At 41.3% G+C, this 9,316-nt stretch overlaps 1 long non-coding RNA gene across 1 annotated transcript; it reads right to left on the reverse strand.

Moving 5' to 3' along the window:
* Positions 1–29: 29 nt before the first annotated feature.
* Positions 30–3,346, reverse strand: LOC130158985 (uncharacterized). Its single transcript, XR_008825579.1, has 4 exons — positions 3,176–3,346; positions 2,693–2,734; positions 2,492–2,581; positions 30–1,285 (listed from the first exon to the last, which is right to left on the reverse strand). It is a non-coding gene; the product is annotated as an uncharacterized LOC130158985 (long non-coding RNA).
* Positions 3,347–9,316: the final 5,970 nt, after the last annotated feature.

Here is a 9,316-nt window from a genome sequence, read left to right on the forward strand (position 1 = left end):
GTATCTAAAAAGATAACTGTTGGAGGATGTAACTTGGTGACTGATTTTGGGAGCTGGATTTTGAGGTTCCTTTCTTCCCACTGCTTATGGCAGTACAGCTGTTGGGGAGACCGTGCCATAAACAGGATCACTGGAAAGAGCAGCATTAAAGTATTACCTTGTAAATTATGGGTTGGGGTTTTTTTTTGCAGTTTAGGTAATGTGCATAATTTGCAGTCAGGAGGCTGATGTGGACCTTCTGTGCATTCATGCTGCTAACAAGAGCTGCACAACAGCTGCTGACATTTCTCCCTGTGTTTTTAATCAAGGTGTAATTGCTGTTAATTGTGTAGTAATGTCAAGAGTTGGTGACAGTAACAGCTGAAAGTTGTGGCTGAGACTTGGAAAGGGATCTTAATGAATTTTGAGCCGTGTGTTGAAGCAGGGTGGTGATAAATGTCATGGTCTGGAATTACCTTGTGTGACAGGACTGTGACATGCTCATGCATTATTGAGACTGTTGGCCACATCCTGCTTAACTAATGAATGATTTTAGGGCTTGCTCCTTTTCAACACCACCCCTGTGTCCCAGTTAGCTGAATCTGGGGAAGATATGTGCATTTATAAAGGGAACCCTGAGAGTCTTGTAGATTTACTAGTATGTTCCTTTCAAAACAAAAGGTAATGCTAAGAGTTACTAACTTTTCCTTCCAATCCAATTCACCTCTTCCTCCACATTTGATTTATTCTGTGGTATTAATAAAACAGCATAAATGCTTTCTGTTGCAGTAGAAGCTTCCATAGACTTGGTTTACACAAACTTTCTTCAAATTGTATGTAAGATCTAGTGGTGGCTTAGGCAGAAATTATTTTGATTAATCTGTCTTCAGCATAGTATGGAGACTGGGTAATATATAGTAGGGCCAGATCAAGACCTGAGAGAACCAATGAAACTTGGAATGGACAAAAGATGTTGCCAGCTTCAGGAATTCCTTTCCCTTTCTACTCCTGGTCTTTGGAAACAGGATCACTGAAATAATCCTATTTTGGGGTATATTTTTTCTTAAGAAAAGATGAAGACAGCTAAGAAATTAAATGCTCAGCATTTATTCAAGCTTAACAAGTAATCAGACAAGGTTTGAGAGAGCTGTGCACTGTAACTGACACTGGCTTCAGAGGTGGGCATGTGGAACGGGACTTGCTTGTTATCCTCGGTTTCCAGTGCACTAGTGAGACAAAAGGTGGGAAGGAAGATTATCTAGAAGCAACAGTGTTCTGCAGGAGATGTTCATAGTTTTCCAATTATCTGCAGAGTAAGAAGAGAATGGAAGGTTAGAATTAGTAGTAGGTTAGAATTAATAGCAGTTAAATTACTTAAATGTGCAGTTAATATGTTATGCAGAGAAGGCCCCTGGCTAGTTTGGTTTTGAAATAATGACTGCAAGAGCAGACCCTTCTTAAGTTCATGGGAGATGAATATGCAGCTCGTCATGCCTGAGAACAAGGGTGACTGTACTGTGACTTGTCAAAGTAGCATGATTTTTTTTCTTGAACGTTATTGTTTACATATGAAGTGCTCAACATAATGTACAGCACTAAAGATGAAAACAGGAGAAAATAATTTCAATTTTGAAAGTACCATATTCAATGAGATGGAAAAACTGCACGGTTTCCCATAACCAGTGTATTATTCCTGGAAAGCAAAAATTTCTATAAAGTATCTTTTCAGTTCTCCCCAGTCCTTTGTTAAAGCCTTTTTTTTTTTTTTTTTTTTTTTTTACAGGCAAAGTGGACTTGGCTATATGTTTTTTTGATTGTCGTGTTTTTAGGAAAGCTTTCTGGTCAGACAGTTTTCAGTTGGAGTTTGATCTTCGCGTGCTATACATAATGCACTTTATGTGTAGCCCAGTACCTTACTAAACAGGTTTTGATGCTTACTTGTATCCTGAAATTTGTTGCATAATTACAGTCTTGAAAGTTTGTAAGTAAGCAAATGTAGCGGCATTTGTTTTTGTTTGGCACATCTGGAAATTGGTCAACTTCTTTATATGGGTGATGTTAGCTTGTACATTGATGCAAGTTAGGTGTGTGGGAAAGTGTTATTTTTCAGCCCTACATTATGTCTCTTAACTTACTCTGAAATACTTTTTAAAAAATATCTAAGAGACCATCTATCCCTAAGGACTAGGATACCCAGACAAATACTCAGAATATTTAAGAAACAGCAGCAGAATTTTGAGGAAGTTTCCTCAGCTTGCAAAGAGATTACAAATTGAGGTGTTTTGTATTAAAAAAACCACAGTTGTCCCATAGAATACATGTCTGCTAAGTAAAAAGCAAAGTGGATTATTCTCCTTGAGCTGCAAAGATTAATAGCATCCCTCCCCAGCAACCTTCTGTGGTAGTTTGTCATTCAGAAGCTGCTCTCTTGATATCCCCGACAGTGTGCTCCTTGGCCGGCTAGAGCTTCCTACAGTCTTACGTCCCATTATACTACCAAACAGTTAATTACCTGAGACTTGGACTTGATTAACCAGCACATCTGCCTGTGGTACAGGCATCTAAGGATGCGACCAATCTCTTCAAGGGGCACTTGTGGTTGCTATTGAAAAGAAAGTAATCTTGTGTCGGTTTTTTCCTGTTCAGTACCAAAATCCACAGTTAAATACAAATGTTAGAACTAGTGAGATTACGTTAATTTATAAAGACTTACGTCCTCCATACTGTCAGAACCGGAGCTTTCAGTACTGTTATCCTGTAGAAAAAGAATGAATTTTCTTTTAGAGTGAGGTATAATCCCTCCTGCTTGTATTTCTTAAAATAAAATAAGTACTATGGTTTTGTTTTGATTTTTTTCTTTTCCTGTTAGAAAGCAAAGACAGTTCTGCAAAGGGAACTTTCTAATCTTCAGTGTCTGTAATCCTGTCAGCTGAAATAGCTCACAGAGAAAATATGGGACCCATTGTTGGGCTGGGTATGAGTTTGTTACTAGTGCTTACAGTATTTTTTTTTTCTTTACAGTCTAAGGAGGGCCTAATAAGTTGAGAATCTAGGATGGTAATAACTTAAGTTTAGGCCTGTCACAACATGAGGATTTTTAAGGCTGCTGTGTAACTTTAAAAGCATGTGATTTCCAGTTCACAATGTTAACATTTCCTGCTTTGGATGCCTGTTTAGTTTCTTATTCAATACTTACCAAGTTTCCAAAAGCAAGAACAGTACTCAGAACACAAGAAAGCAACAGGAATTGCAATTTGAGAGAGAGTCCTGTAGAGCAGATTGAAAACAAAGAGTTAGTGTCCTTGTTCTGGCACAAGGAAAGATTTGGGGGGGATTATGGCTCTCTGTGTGGAGAGAGGAAAATCAGGCAGCAGGAGCTGTTCCTAGTTGAGTATGGTTTGTGGTGTAACCTTAACTGTTATTTCCATCTTAACTGCTCACATACATGGTCAGGGTAAGTCATGGAATAAAGCTTGCTATGCTTCTGCTTTTTGCTGCTTTGTGTTTTGAGATCTTGCTAGCATTTTACTTATTTTTGTCTTTGATTTTAACTCTCCCTTATTTTACTCTTTCCTAACAACGCTTACGGAAGCCTCTTGCGATTTTTTTTTTTGTTTTGTTTTAAGCAACAGGCATAGCAGCAGGGCATTGGTATTTCTGAGTAGTTATTGTCACGTGCTCTTTTTTCAGACTCACAGAACAGTTGAGGTTGGCAGGGTTCTCTGGAAATCGTTTAATCCATTCCCCAGACATGCTCAGAGTCAACTAGAGCAAGTTGACCAGGACTGTCCAGTCAGGTTTTGAGCATCTCTCAGAATGGAGAATCCACAGCCTCTCTGGGCAGCCTCTGCTAGTGCTTGACCACTGTCACAGTGGAAAAAAAGTTTTTCCATCCCATTGAGTCATGTGGTCTACAGCTGTACCCCAAATGATTTTTGTTACAAAATTTAGTCCAGGTAACATTAAAGCATGTATATTACCTTTGGATTGCATGTTGAACAGCAGGTTGGTGGATCAGACAGTCGGCTGGCTCCAGTGACAGTGTTGTGTGAATGGCTGGTGTCTATATATACAGTTTTGAGTACTACGGCTGACCTCAGAAAACCACAAGATGTCATGAATCATACCTTCTTAAGACCTTTTGGATATTTAATTTACTTCTCAGCTGATAAAGAAGCCTTTTTTTATGACCCATACTAATCCTTGGAGGATTGACAGGTTTGGCAATGGAAGAGTGTTGGTATTATAAAAGGGATATTTGTTGTGTATTTTTTTCAATACAGATATTCTGACTGTAGGGTTCTGCACACTTTAGTGGTTCTAGAGGAATACTTGGCAGATAATGCCCAGAGCTTCTAACTGAGAGGAATGTTACAAATTCAAAAATTACCTTTTTTTTTCCTGAAGAAATGGAAATGTGAGTTAAAGTTTCTGCCGCCTTTTGAGGCCAGCTGTATACTGGCAGCATACTTGCAGTTTGAGAGCTGTGTTTTCTACCATCTGACTATACGCAGTTTAAGCAAAAAACTATTGAAAGACAGTTTTCTAAAGAAGTTTTCAGTTGGTGTTTGGTCCTTCTGTTTGGTGATTATTTTAGTAGAAAAGTCTGAACTGTTAGTAAGTTGAAATTAATACATGTATTTGGGGTATTGCATCTTATTTTTGTAGGATGCAATTCAGAGGAAACTGGCGTTAGGTGGATCTGTTTGAGAGCACTGACATCAACAGCTCATCTCCGTGCTCTTTTCTGGGGACATGTATTATGCACCCCCAGACATGCTTGTTGGATCACACGGGGGCTTGCAGCTGAATAAAGATGTGAGGTGAACTGTAAATTATTATAAAGCATCCTGTTTGCCTGTTGTGGAGACAATAGATATTGGTTGTAAAGCATAGGGATGAAAGAGCAGAAAGCAGAAAACATGCCTTTAATAGGATTTTCTACATTGGCGTGTTTGTGCAGTTACTTGACTCGTTGGAAAGATTGTCCTCATCCTCAGTGATAACATCTATTAACAGTGAGTGTAATTAAAAGAAAAAACCAAACACAAACAAACCAAAAAAAACACAAACAAAACCAAAAACCCAAAGAAAAAAAAATCCCAGAACCAAACAAAAGCTGAAACGAGACAGAAATGGAAATAAACTTTTGGTAGCCTTCTGTGACAGAGTTACAGTTTGACAGAACCAGGACGAGTGACTGATGTTATCTACCTGCACGTGTGCAAAGCTTTTGACACTGTCCCACATAATATCCTTGTCTCTAAATTGAAGAGACGTGGATTTGATGAGTGGACCATTCTGGATAAGGATTTGGCTGGATGGTCACACTTGAAAGACTTGCGGTCAATGGCTCAATGTCCAAGTGGAGAGTGGTGACGAGTGGCGTTCCTTGGGGGTCCATACTGGAACTGGTGCTGTTAACCATTGTTGTTGGCAACACGGACAGTGGGATCGAGTGCACCCTCCACAAGTTTGCCAATGATACCAAGCTGTATGGTGTGGGCAACATGCTGGAGGGAAGGGATGCTGTCCAGAGGGACCTTGACAGGCTGGAGAGGTGGGCCCGTGTGTATATCATGAAGTTCAGTAAGTCCAAGTGCAAGGTCCTGCATGTGGGTCAGGGCAACACCCAGTATCAGTGGAGAGTGGGTTGAGAGCAGCTCTGAGGAGAAGGATTTGGGGGTGCTGGTGGATGGAAAGTTCACCACAGCCCAACAATGTGCACTTGCAGCCAAGAAAGCCAACGGAATCCTGGGCTGCATCAGAAGAAGCATGACCAGCAGGTTGAAAGAGTTGATTCTCCCTTTATACTACGCTCTTATGAGACCCCACCTGGAGTGCTGCCTTCAGCTCTGGAGCCCCCAGCATAAGAAGGACATGGACCTGTTGGAGCAAGTCCAGAGGAGGGCCATGAAGATGACCAGAGGGCTGGAGCACCTCTCCTGTGAAGATAGGCTGAGGGAATGGGGGCTGTTCAGCCTGGAGAAGAGCAGGCTCTGGGGAGACTTTATAGCAGCCTTCCAGTACCTAAAGGGGCCTACAAGAAAGCTGGAGAGGGACTTTTTACAAGAGGCTGTAGTGAAAGGACATGGGGCAATGGGTTGAAACTAAAAGAGGGTAGATTTAGGTTAGCTCTTAGGAAGAAATTCTTTACTGTGAGGGTGGTGTGACACTGGCACAGGTTGCCTAGAGAAGCTGTGGGTGCCCCATCCCTGCAGTTGTTCAAGGCCAAGTTGTATGTGGCTTTGAGCAGCCTGGTCTAGTGGAAGGTGTCCCTGCCTGTGGCAGGGAGGTTGGGAACTAGATAATCTTTAAGGTCTCTTCCAACTCAAACCATTCTATGCTTCTGTGATATCTGGGAAATGTGCTGAAGTGTTGATTGACACTTTTCATGTACAGTACATGCAAGGTCGTTGAGAGGACAAACATGTTATCCAGACTTTATAGTGTAAGGGTGGTTTTCTGGGGAAGCATTCTGTGCGAAGCAGATCAGTGTTCTCCCACAAAGTGTAAAATCGTGGCCCCAACACCTGTTGGCATGGACTGTTGAGCCAGAATCCATAGGTGATGTGCTGGTCACCTGTATTTCCTTCTTTTTGGAGTCTTCCATGTGGCGATGCAGGAGGACTGAAAATTAAACTTGATGCAAACACATCTGGTATCAGTACGGCACTGCTAAGGAGATCCATCTCCTTTGAAAAGGAGATTTAGATGGCCAAGTCGGTGAGAAAGAGAGAAGCCAGCTTGCCTTTGGCAGCTACAGCCTTCTGGTTTGTTAGCGCTGGATCAGATCACACAGAGGGAACCCACTTAACTGAGCAATTTCACTAAATTTTGGTGGAAAGGTTTTGTGAGTTAACTGCTTTTGTGCCAGTTGGTGGAATCTGGGCAGAGGTGGTGCTGCTCATTTATGGTATTTATGGCCTTCTGTCTGTTCATAAGCCTAAACTAACAAAATCTAGCTAAACTTCTTCATGTTTTTAAGCCTTTTTGTGGTGTCTTGAAAGCTCTACCCACGGTGACTCAGAGAAATGACATTTAATAGAGGAGATCATGCTTGCCAAGAGCTGAATGTCCTGTCTCGTAGGAGATGAGACCTAAATGGATGAGAGCAGGCTGTTTCTGTTGAATTTATTGTTGCGAGGACTGTTGCATGTAGCTGTTGAGGATGCTCGCCCTGGCGGATACAGTTCTAGGTCCTGAGGACAGACCTCATCTACAGAGGACTTGGTGGTGTTATGGATCAGAGGGAAGGATTGTCTGTTCAGGTGTTACGTCTATAGCAGTGGGTGCTTTGACTTAGAATGAAGAGAGGGGAAGTGCAGGCTGATGTTTTTCTTGGAATAGCCCATGTGTTGTCAGCCTTCTGTTAGGGTTGGAAGTTACGGCTGGATCCTAGACTTTGATATCCCTTAATGGACCCGTCTAAAAACATCTGTCCCCATCTGCTTTTCTTCTTGCTTAACAGTGACCTGTTGTTTTAGCTGAAATAGAGGGAAAGTCAGTAGGTCATATAATTTTAGTCCTGTTCATGTTATAACCAGCTGCGCACAGTGGATAAGATTGTGCCGTGGTTTAAGTATGAGCAATGAGTGCATCTGTGAGCGTACTCTCTCTATGTGCATATATATGTGAATGTGTGTGTCTCAGAGGATGCCTGAGTCTTGGTAGGAATGTGATTTCACTCTTGATTCTCCCTCATAGAGCGGGAAAAATACTTATGACTAAACAGATGTTTAATTTAGGTTCATTAAAACTAAATGGAAACAACTAAGTCTACAGAAGGCCAACAAAATCATCACTTAGCTTTTTCTACTTCACAGAAAGAAATAATAAGGATTAAAATATTTGTAAGTTAAGCTAGAATAGTAACAACGATATAGTTAAAGTACTGATGGGGAAACTAGCTTTCATTTATCATCCTTACTGTTCTTATAATTTGTAGATCAAATATTGGTGGTGCTTGCCCCCTCATGCACTGCAAGAGCTCAGGTGAAAATTTTTCTTGTATTGTGACTGCGACGTTTATCTATGCATGCATTAGCAAATGCTCCTTTTCTGTGTCTTGCAGTAGAAAAGTGAGAGTGGCAGCATCACTGAGAATTTCAAAACAGGTGGGATGTTGATGTGCTCCTTAATACATCAGGTGCTTCATATATCCGTGGCTGTAATCATCTTGGTGATGGTCAGTTTGCCCTGCAGAACTTGGACTGTTTAAAAGAAAATCTTCCCTGTTTGCCCTGATAAATTCAATTTCACTGTACCTTTTTCTAGTACTTGGGTTGAGCAGAGCAATGGTGAGTATTAGCCTCAGCGGAGAATAGGTTAATCTCTTGTGAGGTCTGCTTGTGTGAACTATATTTGATTGTTTTAAGGTGACTGACTCTTGGCTGTAGAAAGAGCAAGTAATCAATAGGTTGTAGTCAGGCAGAAAAAATGCTGCTAAAGTTACACCTTCCCCGAGACACTGGAAGTCCCAGCGGAAGGATCTTTTTCAAGTGGAATTAACGCAGAGAATGTGCTTTTGTACATGCAATCCTGGCTGATTTATATACACTGCCTTGTGGTGTTACAGAACATGAGGTGGGTGGCAGGTTAAGCTTGCAGGAAGAAGCCGTCAGTGAAACTGGTTTTGGTGGGAATTAATCTTTTGTTTGTGTAAAGTTCCTGTGTTGGAAATAATCATAGCTTGATTAGTTGTCTCCTAGGGCATCAGGCCGGAGTTGAACTAGGATTAGCAGCCCTTGCTGGTTCAAGAGCAAATTTGTGAGGGGCAAGGAGATTTCCACTGAGCTACCAAAACAGCATTTCTGAATTCCATTTTCTTTTCATTGGAAAGGTGTCATGGTTCAGGTGAAAGGTGTTTTCTGATCTTCCTTTGTAGTAATGGCATCTGGGGCTTCTTGCTTACAGCAGAGCATGACTGGAGTATTTTTGGTGAAGTGCTTGGCTCTAAAATCACGGTTAGTGAGATTCAGAAATAATCTCATTCTGTCCTTTTTTAATGCCTAAATTATGCCTGTCTTCAGGCAATCAAAAGTTGGGAGGTGGTGAAAGAAATAGTGTTTTTCTCAGGAAAAATGGTAGCAGTACTTGGTGCTTCTGTGGGAGGAGGGAAAAATGTGCCTGCTAAGGAGAACAAGGAGGTGTTGGAGCTATGATATTATCTGCTCCTTGTGATGGTGGACCTGTTGCTCATCAGTCTTTTGACACACATCCACACTCACCATGCTCATACAATTAGCTCATTACACAGTTTGTCAGTGGGAATCTGCTGTGTGGCACTGGTACTATTACTGTTGTTTTTCAAGAGGTGGGGGCCAAGTATCAGATA

The sequence above is a fragment of the Falco biarmicus genome, chromosome 1 (assembly GCF_023638135.1).
Source record: "Falco biarmicus isolate bFalBia1 chromosome 1, bFalBia1.pri, whole genome shotgun sequence".
NCBI lineage: Eukaryota > Metazoa > Chordata > Aves > Falconiformes > Falconidae > Falco > Falco biarmicus.